At 49.7% G+C, this 14,250-nt stretch overlaps 1 protein-coding gene across 1 annotated transcript in view; it reads left to right on the forward strand.

Annotated features, from left to right (window-relative positions):
• The window catches only part of E2F5 (E2F transcription factor 5), a 1,167,696-nt gene that overhangs the window by 1,132,498 nt on the left and 20,948 nt on the right, over positions 1-14,250 (forward strand). The gene's annotated exons all lie outside the window — the stretch shown is intronic.

A 14,250-nucleotide genomic window follows, 5' to 3' on the forward strand; every position in this document is an offset into this window, starting at 1 on the left:
TTCTCTTCGGGCACTCCGGAATGTGGTCTTTAGCGCCTCAGGGTTAGTCCGTACTCAACCAGGTTTGTTGTGCAGCGCACTGTGGTGCCTGGGGAAAGCTTGAATTTGGGTCCACTTGTGCTGTTTGTATAATCCCTCAAATGGGTTGTGCTCTCCCGCGTCCCCTAGCCGCTGCCTCCACTATTGCCTGTGTATGCCGGCCCTCACTTCGCCGTGTCAACTTGTCCGGCTGCTTGTCTCCAGTTATTTTCGGGGCGTGTTGCATGCTTTGCGTGTGTGATTTTTATGGCAGATCTCCTGGCAGCTGGTATGTTATTTGTGTCCCCTTGTATGCTGTGCTGCGCAGCGTTCCGGGGCTTTATTCCTCCTTCTGTCACGTGTATTATGTTCTCAGCTTCTCTGTGTGCTTTTTCTGAGGTCTGGGGGCTATGCTAGCCCTTCTGCATGCTGCAGTCTTGTGGGCAGATTGCGTGTTCTGGTCACCTTTCAGTGTTAGCCCAATCTTGTGAGGACTTCTGCTCTCTTCCACCAGCGGTCTGCACTGTGCACCTGCTTGTAGTTATAGTGCAGTTTACGAAATTGTGCTGGGCCGGCACCAGAGCCGCCCACCCCGCTCTTAGGTCATGGGTCTCGACCTGCTGTCCCTCCCACAGTCAGGTCGCCTCCAAGTCTCAATCAGCTACAGCCCTGTGGTCTTCCGATGTGGTTTCCTGCTCGCGTTTGTGCTTGAGACTTTATTACCTCCAGTTTGTGCGTCTCGTGCACCAACGGAGAGTGAAAGTCTTCCTCCCAAGTGCAGACTTTTATTTTGAAGGCGCCGCAAATCTGCTTTAAATGCAGGTCTTTTTGGTATGCCCCTTCCGACAATGCTCGCTTTATGTATCTCTCCTCCGTGTCCCACCATTTGCCCACGGTGTCATGTCTTTATTGCTCATGTGGCCAAAATGTGCGCCAGCGGCCATGCAAAGGTTTAAAGAAACTATGTATCCATATCGCGGGCTACAATGTTGCTTTAATGACGGGTCTCCCGTTCTATCTCCATTGTGCTTACACAGCCATTCATAGGGGATGCACCATCCATTACCCCAAGCTCTCAGTCTTGATCAGCCTCGCGGCTTCGGTCCTTTGTTCCACCCGATCGCCATCTTCCTTTTCTTTCCATGCACAAGTGCTCCGCCGCTGTTTTCGCTTATTAGTCTTACAACGTGTTGGATCCCTTTGTTTTCACGCCACCTCGTTCTTTGCACCTTCATACGCTTGGCTTTTCCGTGTTGCGCTTCTCTGCAGTCTGTGTTCATGTTTTTTCTTAAGGATTATTAAGGATCGCCAGGAGCTCTTGGAATTGCGACTTCTCACATGGCTCTATAGCCACGCCCCCCATATTATCTCTATCCTTATCTTGATTTTCGTCCCTATTTTGCGTAGGTGACTCATACACTGGGTTGCTATACCCTGTAGCTGCTTTAAGTTCCCTGAGCGGGTATAACCCTTCTTACTTATTGTTTTCAATTTCTGTTTCAGACGGGGCGGGTGCCGCTGCAGGCATCTCACCGGCCCCCCCGCCCCCCTTTGTGCATACATTAAGTATCTAGTCTGATGATGGTTCCTCTTCCTTGTCTTGATACATTTTCCACAATTCTAGACTAGCTAGGCGTTTGCCTAACTTTTTTCCCGTGTATGTGGCGTGCAAGTATGTCGTCATATATTGCAAAACTGCTTTAGATAATGACCTGCCCTGTGGCCAAGGCATAAACATTTTGTGGGGGTTTCTTTTAACCCACTCCACACTGTATTTTTTTCAGTTTAGGTGCATGTTTCGGCAACTGTTTGCACATGTGTGCTAATGGAGTTATGTCCTCCATGCTCAAATCTGTTTCCTTTCCCCGTATATAACACTTGTCAAAGCTTCACGTGACTTAGACAATATCAGCAATTTGAGCGAGCACCAATCACTGCATGCTCCAATCCCGATTTTTCCACAAAATGTTCTCTTCTATTTTACTCAGTAAACATCAGGTTACCGTCTAGAACCTGCCAAATATCTAATCGCACAGTTCCTTGAAGGAAAACTTTCTGTCCTATGACGTCACAACAATCAACACATAAGACAGACGTTTAACAGACTAGACGAACTCCAGCTGGTCACATGTATCTCTGCCTGGAAAATTAACCCGACATGGAGTTTAAACTTATCCCTTTCACAGCGTCTTTAATCGCTGTGGTGGCCTATTCGTTCCCCTTTATTTGGGACTCTGGATACAAGTTTATTCTAGCCGCTTGTATAAAAAGCGTAGGAATAAGGTGGGTCCTCTCTTCTCGGGTGTCTTCCCCGGTACCCTCTCTTCTCGGGTGTCCTCCCGGTATCTTCCCTTATTTTACTTAATTATTCTCGAGTCATCATTGTTAGGCAGAAACCTGTGCAGTTATCTTGGGGAACACTGCAAAAGATTTAGGACTACAGGTGGTAGCAGTAAACCCACTTGGTAGCAGTCTGTACCACCCAGATTTACCTGGTAGCTGTGGCTGAGCAGTCAGACTTCCCTCAAGAAGAGTTAGGCAGTATGCAAAGTATACACAATAGGCACTCAGATACAACAATACAAGCAAACACTGACCAGAGCTTTGGTATCAAAGTATATAATTATTTATTTAAAAATACACTGTTTGAAACACTCCAGCACTCTTATGGTAAAACACTCTAAACACAGTTACTATTATAATTTATACAACCCTTGCTCCTTATCAGAGAAGTTTTAGTTAACACCACTTATTTCCATGCAGAGGTGAGCGCTTAACTATAGATGGCACTCCAATAAGTTCATGAAGAAGGGAGGGAAAAAGACAGAATATGGGAAGGTACACCACTCTAAGATTTAGGAACACTTTTAGCAAGGCAGAAGAGCAAAAGTCACTTGTGAGCCAAAGTCCATAGGCTGGGCCCACTCTTAGAGAGAGCAGAGCACAAATGCGCCCAAGATCACACAGTTACACTGGGCTTAGAAAGTCTTGCAGAGAGTTCGAAAAGAGTTTAGAGAGGCTCAGAAAAGTTTAGCCAGGGTGTCCCAGGCTAACCCAGGTTCGAAAGCCGGGGGCTAAATCTACCACGTACAGTCGGTGGCAAGGGAAGCCGGGCGGGACACGATACCTTAAGTGGGAAGGATCCTCCAGCGGTGGCAGTTGTTCCTGGCAGCGGGTGCAAGTCTCGTTGTCGTCCAGGGGAAGAGAAGATCTCGACTTGGAGGAAAGATGAAGGTCGTTGCACTGCCAGGGTAGAAACCAGCCGCTGAGTTTTCCGGTTAAAGGTATTACCCTTTACTTCGTGGTCGTGGTAAAACGTGGTATACCGGTTGCCGGGGTGCTTGGCACAGGCAAGGCGGCCACGAGATACGTCGGGAAGGCGAAAAGACAGTGAAACTGGTTATCCCCACCAGTCAAAGGAAGAAGACTCTCCGGCGGGAGATCTCCTCTGTCGTTGGGAAAAGTGGTGAGACGGTCCAGCAGGGCTCCACCGGTGGTGTCGTCGTGGCAGGTCGGCTCAGCTTCTTCCTCGTCGGATTCTTAGGTCCTGTGGCGACTTCTGAAGTTCCAGTCCCCAAAGTCCTGCTTTTATGCAGAAAACCCCCATTCACTCAGCCTAGCTGTCACTCAAACATGCTAAGTGGTGAGCCGGCCGCCTCACCACTTGGGCCAATCAGGACGGAGTGCGACTTGAGTTGCCTAGGCAACTCAGTCCAGGGTGCCTAAATCCCCCTCCACCCCTCCTAAGTACCCCAGACCGAGTGGCACCACTTTGGAGGGCTTCTGTGGAGAAGCCCGCCAAAAAGTGGAACAAAGGGCTCGACTTGGGTTGGACTCACAGAAGAGAACACAAACGCCATTTTAGAACCGAGTTTTGGCAAAAAATACCAACTGGAGAATTAATATTAATTAAATAAACCAGAGGTATGTTCGAGGCTATCGTAATTAAATAAATAAAGATAGTAGCCTCGAACAATGGGAAAATCCCATAGAGAAATATTCGCGGTTGAATATAAAAAGTAGTATCCACTGCCACCAGCCAAAACTCGATCAGGGGGGACGGAGATGTGCCCCCTCGACTAACAGACCCCGGGGCAATCGAATTGCCCCAGACAGTACGTCCACAATATGATGGTTTGTACTGGTTCTGTTCAGAATTCAAGACTAGTAAAGTCAATGGTGACTTTACATTCCCTGGGAGACAGTCAGTCCCAGGGTATGGAGTCTATACTGGGGGGTCACTATGACACCCCTGTGTTACTGCACTGAGGGTGCTGTGTAACACACATCACAAAAACACGAGGCCCTATGGAGTAAAAGACCCCATAGCCCATTAAACACATCTAGAGTCAAAGAAACACACTCAAATCATGCCCAAGAGTGAGGGTAAAAGAGTCTCCCTTGGCAGGAGAAAAAAAATAAACCCCAAAAATCCAGCAAAGCTGCTGGGGGACTCACTAGGTTAGGAAATTCAGCCTAAACAGAGAATTCTCCCTAACAATCATTCCCTTCCCCATATATACATTCTTCACTACTTCTAACTATATTTAGTTTTATTCCCGCCTCCCTCCGTTACATGTTTCCTCTCTGGATCACCGCCTTCGTCACCGCTTTCTCCGGCTTTTCTCCCGCTCAGCTGCCCCTAGGAGTGGGAAGAGGTTATGTGGGTAACGGGTCCCTTCAGACCTCGTTCTGCCGATTTTTATTTTGTATTATACCACTGTCTACTCAGCCGAATGATATTGCCGAGGACCTAGAGTTACTTTGTCGATGGTCAATTGGTGTCTTATTCTAATCGATAATCGATAACCATCATTTGAGGGGATTGGTTCCTCCGATGTATTCCACATCTGACTGGTAATCACCACAGCTGTGCTGCTTCGGAACATTTGTCTGCGTCCTGTGTCAATAACATCGATACGCTGTCCTCGAGGGCCTCCGTTGAGCCGACGTCACCGGATGTTAAAGTAGGACGCACGGCGCCCGTAGCCTCAGTTCCGTTTTTTTCGCGAACGTGTTAGCTTCGGAGATCTCAGCGTGCCTCGGTTCTTCTGATTCTATCGGTTCTTCGAACTTGGTTTGTGAAATTAAGATCATGTCGTCTTCTTCTACCCCGCGGTCGGGATTCAAGAAGTGTCGGACTGCGGTTCCAAGATGTCACTTACGGACCCACACACCCCTCTGCCTCTGGTGCCTTGGCGAGGACCACGCCACCGATGACTGTGACGAATGCCAGTCTTTGACGTCAAAGGCCTTGCGGGAGCGAAAGAAGAAGCTGTCGGTAGGTAGGGTTGCCAAGCCCCGAAAGTCAAAATCCGTGGGGCTTTCGACCAACGATTCGAGGGGCGACTCTCCGCATCGTCGGCGTAAGTCCAGGGGGGGTCTCGGTCCCTGAGTCGTTCCCGCCATTCCTATGCCTCTTCGAGGCACTCGCGGAAGCACCATCACCGGTCGCCTTCCCCGTCCTCGTCCGAGGACTCCGCCAGACGGCGGGTAGCTTGTCCTACCAAGCATTCCTCTCCTGCGGAATGGGACGCATTTCGTAAGGAAATGATGATTTTTGAGTTGCAGGGCTCCATTCCGTCCACGCCTTCGAGAGAAGCCGGCAAGGATCGCGCTAGGGCCACCGTTCGCATGCCTTCGGGCTCGGGCGGTCGGCGCGATCACTGTGAACCGTCGAGGTCCCGGTCGGACAAGGTGGATCGCTCTAGCCATGCCTGCTCCAGGTCCCAGTCCTTGACACCCTCGAGACCGGTAGAACCTGTGAGGTCTTCTAAGAAGACGTCGATGCCATCGGCGCCATGTCCATCGGGGGACTCTCTCGAGGCTCTGCCTCCGAGGAAGTCATTGACGCATTGGCACCGAGGCCGTCGAAGGACATGCTCGGGGCACCGCCCTTGAGGCCTGTGTCAGTGCCATCGGCACCACGCTCGATGCCTATTCCGTCGATGACCTAGACACCTTTTGTGGAGGCTGTACCGGAGGAGACTGTGGAAGGCCCTGAAGAAGTCAGGGAGGCCTGTCTTTGATCCTTTTTCTGTACCCTCTTCCAGAGAGTTATTCCAGCCTCTGGATTGTATCTCCGAGATGGAAGAGGAGTCTGAGGAAGGTGTGGTTCCTGATGAGGTTCCTGACCACTTGTTATCTGGTCATAGCCAGTTGGAAGACCTGCGTCAGTCTTTGCACGACGCTAGTGGTCTTGATACCTCACCGGAGGTTGAGTTTGGCAGGCCTGAGCCTGGTACTCGTGCTGAATCTTCGTACAGGCGACTCATGTCGAGGGTGACGGAGTACTTTAGGTGGTCTGCGCCACCAGTGGATTTTCTGCAGGATGACCTGACAGATATCCTTGACCAAGGTCCACCCACTGACCCGGTGCTCCCATTTCATATGGCTTTACAGAGAAGGGTGGTGGCGGCTTGGACTGCCCTTCACTTCGTAAATCCGGATGAGAGACACCCTTAATCTGAGACTTAATCGGGTGAGTATCCCGGCAGTGAGGAAGTCGTTGCCAAAAAAAATACCGTCCGGCCAGTAGCGACCCCTACTATTTGACTACCTACCCAGGCGGCTACGGCCCCAGCAAAGCAGGCGTCGTACCCTACCATCCCTCCTGATGGGGACGACAAATGCTTTGATGGCTGGGCGAAGAAAGTGTTTTCTTCAGGCGGTATGGCTTTACAGGCAGCCAACTCTGTGTGCGCCTTAGCACGTTTCACTCACACTCTGTGGAATGGTGTGTCTTTGGCGGCTGAACATGTGGTTTTCTTGCCCTCGTTCAGGATGGCAAGGATGCCGTGTGTGAATCCATTCAGTCGGGTCTGGACGTGGCAGACTGTCAGCCAGTCCATGACGCCGAGCACTGTGATGCGCAGGTTTGCGTGGTTGCGGAAGTCGGGGTTTGCTCATGACATACAAGCCCGGCTTCTCAACATGCCCTTTGATGTTGAACATATCTTTTGGCAGCAAGACTGACGAGAGCCTTGAGAGGTTGCAGACCTCCAAAGCTGCAGCAAAGTCGTTGAGCGCTGCAGTTGGCCAAGCTCTGCCTTTTGTCCTAGGGGACAGCAATGGAGGGGAGGTTCCTTTCGATACTACTCTTTCTTTAGTAGATCGAGGGGAACTGCAAGTCAAAGGGGCCACCTAGGAGCACCAGAGGTGGAAGACAAGGTACTCGAGGTGCCAAGGCTGCTCGGGCAGTTGCCTCTTTGCCCTCAGACACTGCCGCAGCCGCTTCAGCTCAGTCATGAGGCCATGTCCCATGGTTCGCCGGTTGGGGGAAGGCTGGCGCAGCATCTTGTAGTATGACGTGACATTACTTCAGACGTGTGGGTTCTGGAGATCATAGCCCACGGCTACTGTCTTATATACGGGAGAGGCCTCACGACAATCCACCAGGGAATCTCTTTGAAGAGGCCGGATCCGCTCCTTGCGCAGGAAATCAAATCCCTGCTGGAGAAAGGCGCCATAGAACTGGTGCCTGTAGCGTAGAGGAACAAGGGATGGTATTCCCCATATTTTTTGATCCGGAAAAAAGACTGAGGGATCTAGACCCATCATGGACTTGCGTGGTTTGAACAAGCTCCTCAGGAAAGACAAGTTCAAGATGGTTACTCTCTCTCAATTCCTCCAGGCCCTTCAACTTCAGGACTGGTTGGTGTCTCTAGACCTCAAGGACACTTAATTTCATGTGCTGATTCATCCCAAGCGCAAGAAGTACCTGAGGTTCGCGGTTGGCGACTCGCACTTTCAGTTTCGGGTCCTGCCGGTTGGATTGACCTCCACCCCGAGGGTCTTCACCAAGCTCATGGTGGTGGTGGCAGCATATCTCAGGAAAGGGGGGGATTCACGTCTACCCCTACCTGGACGATTGGTTGATCAGGTCGCGCTCTCCCGAGCAAGTCCTGGATCATCTGTCAGTCACCTGCCACTCTCTTCACAAGCTGGGCTTCTCCCTCAAATTGAAGTCCCACTTGACACCTACCCAGCGGCTCCAGTACATCGGAGCATTGCTCGACACATCCCTGGGGCTGTGTTTTCCTCCCCAGGTGAGTGCTCATCACATTCTGCAGATGGTGAACAAGTTTCAACATGCCCAGAGTCTCCCGGCGTTGGAGTTCTTGAGGTTGCTCGGCCTCATGGCATCCTGCATTCTTCTGGTGCCAGAGGCCAGGTTGCGGGTGGGATCTCTGCAATGGGCTCTCAAACTCCAGTGGTTGGAGTCCTCCGGCAGGATGTCGGACCCCGTTCAGGTGCCGCCCAGGATCTTCTGTGGTGGGCCGTCAAAGGCACTCTGATGAAGGGGGCTCCATATTGGCTACCCTGGCCATAGGTGACTACCTCACTACCTCAACAAAAAGGGGGGGGCAGGGTCTCTCCCTCTGTGCAGAGAGACAATGCAGCTCTGGTTCTGGGCCATCCAGCAGGAAATTTCGATCTAGGCAGCTCATCTGGCCGGAGACGGAAACGTGGCGGCGTACGCTCAGAGCAGGCAGAGCACGGTCTCTCACGAGTGGGAGCTGGCTCAGGAGATTCTCCTGGAGATCTTCGCCCTTTGGGGGACCCCACAAGTGGATCTCTTCGCCACCAGTGTCAACCGGAAGTGCAAAAGATTCTGCTCGCAGGAATTTCCGTTCGTAGTGTAGTGGTCCTTTCCACTGCCGTACGTGTTTCCTCCAGTCCCAGTCATTCCGCAAGTGCTGCGGAGGTTCAGTTCCCGGAATGATCCTCATTGCTCCGGCATGGGCCAGGAGAACGTGGTATGCGGACCTTCTCGACATGTCCATCTGCCCTCTACGCCGTCTTACCTACCGAGACAATCTGCTCTCACAGGGGAGTGGGGGGAGGGGGTTTCATGTTCTCCATCCAGAGGTCAAGTCCCTCAACCTTCATGTTTGGCTTCTGAAAGGTTGAGGTATAAGGATTGGGACTTCCCTGAAGACGTGATGGAGGTGTTGCTTTCCGCCAGAAGGCCCGCAACAAAGTCCCTGTACCTTTGCCGTTGGAGAAAGTTCTGTGACTGGCGCAGGGTTAAAAAGTTGGATCCTTTTTCATGTGCCATTCCTGTGGTTCTGCCCTTTTTGCTTTCGTTAGCCCACAACGGCCTGCAAGTTGGTACCATTAAAGGTTACCTGGCGGCGTTGTCTATATTTAAGCGCTCCTCTGAGGAGTGTTCTTATTTTAAGATTCCTCCGATTTCTCAGTTTCCGAAAGGGCTCAGTAATGTGTTCCCACCGTCACCTTTCCAGGTACCCATTTGGGATTTGAACCTGGTTCTAAAATTCCTAATGGGAGCTCCGTTTGAGCCTTTACATTCTTGCCCTTTGAGACTGTTGACTTTTAAAACTGTATTTTTAGTTGCGGTCACTTCCGCTCGCAGAGTGAGTGAGTTGCAGGCAATATTCCCTAAGCCACCCTTCACAGTGTTCCATAAGGACAGGGTTGTTGTTAGGGTTCGTCCTTCTTTTCTTCCGAAAGTTGTCAGAATTTCATTTGAGCCAGAAGGTCATTCTTCCGGCATTCTACCTTCCTCCGCATCCTGGTAAGGAAGAGGAGAGGCTCCATAGGTTGGATCCTAGGAGAGCGTTAAGCTTCTACATTTCACGCATGTCCCGGCTCAGAGTGGACGATCAGCTCTTTGTAGGATACGCTGGAAGGCGTTTGGGTCAAGCTGTTACTAAGCAGACCTTGTCCAGATGGATTATCTTGACCATCTCGGAATGCTACCGTCTGGTGGGCAAGGACCCTACAGTGGGCTTGAGGGCCCATTCTACTAGGGGTGTGGCTGCCTCCACTGCTCTGCAGAGGGGTGTTCCCATTCGTAACATTTGTGAAGCAGCCACATGGGCCGCTGTCCATACTTTTGTAAAACACTACTCGCTGGATTCTGTCCATGGACAAGACTTAGCCTTTGGTAAGGCGGTCCTCTGTTCTGCAATTTGATTGCGCATTCTAAATTTCTAAATTCTTTTCCCACCTCCTTATGTTGGTACTGCTTTGGGAGTCTGTCATAGATGTGGAATACGTCCGAGGAACCAATCCCCTCGAAGAACAAGTTACTTTCTTAGCTGGTAACTTTCTTTCGATGGGATGTTCCTACGACGTATTCCACATCGCTCCCTCCCTGCCTCTCCCTCTACAGAATTTCTTATGCGATTTGCAGCTTTCGTTTCCACAAGGCTTTCTGTAGTCATTCTGGCAGAAGATTGGTGCCACACGTTCTGGGAAAAAACTACAATTGAGGCTATGGGTGTTGTGCGTCCTACTTATAACATCTGCTGACGCCGGCTCGACGGAGGCCCTCGAGGACAGCGTATCGACGCAGGACGCAGAAAAAAATTCCGAAGCAACACAGCTATGCTGATTACCTGTCATAGATGTGGAATAAGTTGTCTGAACATCCCATCGAAAGAACATTACCAGGTAAGAAAGTAACTTGTTCATCTCTGCTGCCAAGTGTGCTCCGAGACTCCCAACCGGCCCATAGACTCGGGGTTTGCTCAGAAGCACTTGGCAGAGCGGCGAGGACAGCATGCTGCCCATGCAAGTGCGACAAGGACTCCTTTTGCTGTTTGCTGGGAGCTTGCTTGCCTGTACTCTTTCCACCCTCCCTTGAAAACATCACTGAACAAGCAGACTGGGATCAACTGCGCATTTCTACTCCAGGTAACTCAGGTAATAATTGCGCCCGCCCCGACCAATTACCTGCATTGTTCTCTGTAACTGCACACCCTGTCGTGCGGGGACTGCAGGATTTTACTTTGACCCCCCCGCGACAGAAGCCTCAGACGATCTTCCCAGATTTGTCAATCGAATCATCCTCCCGTTGCGCTCTCCGCCTCGCACTAAATAACAACCAGGTCTTGTTCTGCTATCTATACAACCAGCATACCTTGTTGTTGCCAGGCAGCCTTGCTGTGTGGGGACTGCAGGGTTTCCTTTGACCCGCACAGCTTGCCCACAACACTGATTTGCTCGAGCGCATTCTTGGAAACGTACCCTTTGACTGTGGAAGACTCTGAACCCAAGTGCTCAAATAAAACATCCCATGGTCCACAAACCCGCCATCGGACCTGATCTCTTCTGCAAACTGCCAAAAAAACACTGATCTCCAAGATCAAATTCGAAAAGCAACTTAAAGCATCTACCTTTATTTCTGATAAGGATCCTGACCCTAATCAACACGATGCTATGAATAAAATTGTATATGCCCCCTTATTGTCCGCATCAACTCAGGAGAGCCTCACCACACTTGGAGACTTTGAAAGAGATAACCCTCTAACTCACTCCCATGATGTCCCCTCATCCCCCCCATTCTTCCTCAAGACCAAAGCACCATGTGCCACTCCAGAAATAGCTTTCTAATGGTGAACAGCCCTTCACGTCTGACAAGGCCTTGTCAACTATTACACAGAACATCAATTTGCCCCTACAATGACAATCAGGTGATCTCACCCAGCTCCAAGCTGCCAACATGCAACAAATAATACCTGCAACTAAAGGAACAAATGAATCTATCCTCCAGTCGACGATAGAATGTACCAACACTGAAACAATCAATAACCATTTAGATGCACAATGCGCCCTTACAGGAAATAAGAAAAAAGATCGAGCTTGGCTGGCCAAGCAAAGATGCAAATCACTGTATGAGTGTCAGGGTTCCCTGGGTCTTAGTCTGTGATGTTGGTTGATTTAGGGTGTGATTAGTTAAGTATTGCTATGCATTATTTCATTGTGTGCTGGTTGGGCCTTAACTCTATCATTTAGAGTGTTGATAGAATCCCAAGTCAAGCTGGAGGGTCACAGCAGTGATCGGATTGGCTGAGAATTCCTTTTGTTCAGCTGGAAGGAGTGCTCAACTTCCTTTCATTGTCTACCATCAGCTGAGCAAGTCAAGTACTTTAGAAGATCCAGTGTTGGGCCCTGTTTGCCTGGGCCTGGCCTAGCTTGAGAGAGCCAAGAAGAAAGTTTTGGTGTGTTACTGGAGAAAACAGGAATGAACTGTGAGCTGTGGACGCTTCAAGTTAAAGAGATAAGTGCGTGGCTGATCTTTACCTAATCAGTTAATGAACCGTTGTTCTGAACCATAAAACTGACTGATACAAGTAAATAAGTGGTTATAATCAGATATTATAATCTGTGAGACTCTTTGCAGTAAAGCAGGTTTTATTTTTTGTCACGTGCACGCATGTTAGGCAGAAACCTGTGCAGTTCCCTTAGGGACCACTGCAAAAAGTTTAAGACTACAGGAGTAAGCAGTAAACCCAATTGGTAGCAGTCTGCACCACCCAGATTTACCTGGTAGCTGTGGCTGAGCAGTCAGACTTCTCTCAAGAAGAATTAGGCAGTATATAGAGTATACACAATACGGCTAAACATACAGTAGCACAAGCAAACACTGACCAGAGCTTTGGTATAAAATTATATCATTATTTATTTAAAAACACATTTGTAAAAATACACTCGCACTAATATGTCAAGCAAGTTCAAACACAGTCACTATAAGTATATACACCTCCCTAGTTAATTATTCGACAAGTCTAGGTTAAGACACCACTTATTTAGCAAAACAGAGGTGAGTGCGTAACCGTAGATGGCACTCCAATAATTTGTTTAAAAAGGGAGAGAAAAGGCAGAATAGGAAAATAACACATTACAAACACTTTTAAGAAACCACAGCCACTCTTGGAGAGAGCAAGGCGGAATGTGCCCAAGATCACACAGTGGAAATGCAGAAAAGTCAAAAGAGGTTGGATCAGTTCAGAAAGGCAGTTAGCAGGTCCGAGGTGAACCCAGGATAGAGAGTCAAGGATTTACAGGACACCGTGGACAATCTGTTGCAAGGGAGACCAGGCGGGACACAGTACCTGAAATGGTGAGAAAGCTCCAGCGGGGTCAGTTGTTCCTGGCAGCGGTTGCAAGTCGGGGCTTCGTCCAGGGGAAGAGGTGAGCTCGACGTGGAGGAAAGCTGGAGGTCGTTGCACTGCCAGGGAAGAAACCAGCCGCTGAGTTTCCCGGTTAAAAGGTACGACCCTTTTATTCGCAGTAGTGGTGACGCGTGGCTATCCGGCCGCCAGGGTGCTTGGCACGGGCGATTCGACCACAAGACGATCCAGGAAGGCGAAAAAGGCCAACTGGTTGGTCCTGCCAGCTGAAAGGGAAGAAGACATTCCTGGAAGAAGATCTCGTCTGTCTTCGGGGAAGTGGTGAGTTCATACAGCAGGGTGGTGTCGTCGTTGTAGATGGCTCAGCTTCTCCCCTCTTCGGATTCTTTAAGTCCTGTGGCGACTTCTGAAGTTCCAGTCCCCAAAGCCCTGCTTTTATGCAGCAAAACCCCCATTCATCAGCCTAGCTGTCACTCAAACATGCTAAGTGGTGAGCCGGGCGGCTCACCACTGGGCCAATCACACAAGAGTGCGACTTGAGTTGCCAAGGCAACTCAGTCCAGGGTGCCTAATCCCCCTCCCACACATCCTGTTGACCCCAGACAGAGTGGCACCATTTAGAGGCCTTCTGTGGAGAAGCCAGCCAAAAAGTGGAACAAAGGGCTCGACTTGGTTTAGAGTTTCAGAGGCGAACACAAACGCCATTTTAAAACCGAGTCCTGGCAAAAAGACCCAACCGGGAAATAAATATTATATAAATAACCCGGCAGTATCTTTAACATTGCACCAAAAAAGTGGTGCGTTTAAAATTAATGGGAAAGTCCCATAGAAAATATTCCGGTGGAATATTTCGCGTGGTATCCACTGCCACCAGCCAGAAACTCGACAAGGGGGGACTGGACAGTGCCCCCTTGAAAACAGACCCAGGGGCAATCGAATTACCCCTACCAGTACTTCCGCAATATGATGGTTTGTACTGTTTCTGTTCACAATTTGAAACTATTAAAGCCAATGGTGACTTTACATGCCCTGGGAGACAGTAGTCAGTCCCAGGGTATGGAGTCTGTTTGGGGGTCACTATGACACCCCTGTGTTATTGCACTGAGGGTGCTGTGTAACACACATACCAAAAACACATGAAGCCCTATGGAGTAAAAGACCCCATAGCCCATAAAACACATTACATAGTCAAAGGACATTCTCAAATCATGCCTAAGAGTGGGAGAAAGAGTCTCTCATAGCAGGAGAAAAAAATAAACCCCAAAAATCCAGCAAAGCTGCTGAGGGACTCACTAGGTTTGGGAAATTAGCCTTAACAGAGAATTCTCCCCAACAGTGTATGACTTTC

This window comes from Ambystoma mexicanum, chromosome 5q (genome assembly GCF_040938575.1).
Source record: "Ambystoma mexicanum isolate Mex_15411 chromosome 5q, UKY_AmexF1_1, whole genome shotgun sequence".
In the NCBI taxonomy this organism is placed as follows: domain Eukaryota; kingdom Metazoa; phylum Chordata; class Amphibia; order Caudata; family Ambystomatidae; genus Ambystoma; species Ambystoma mexicanum.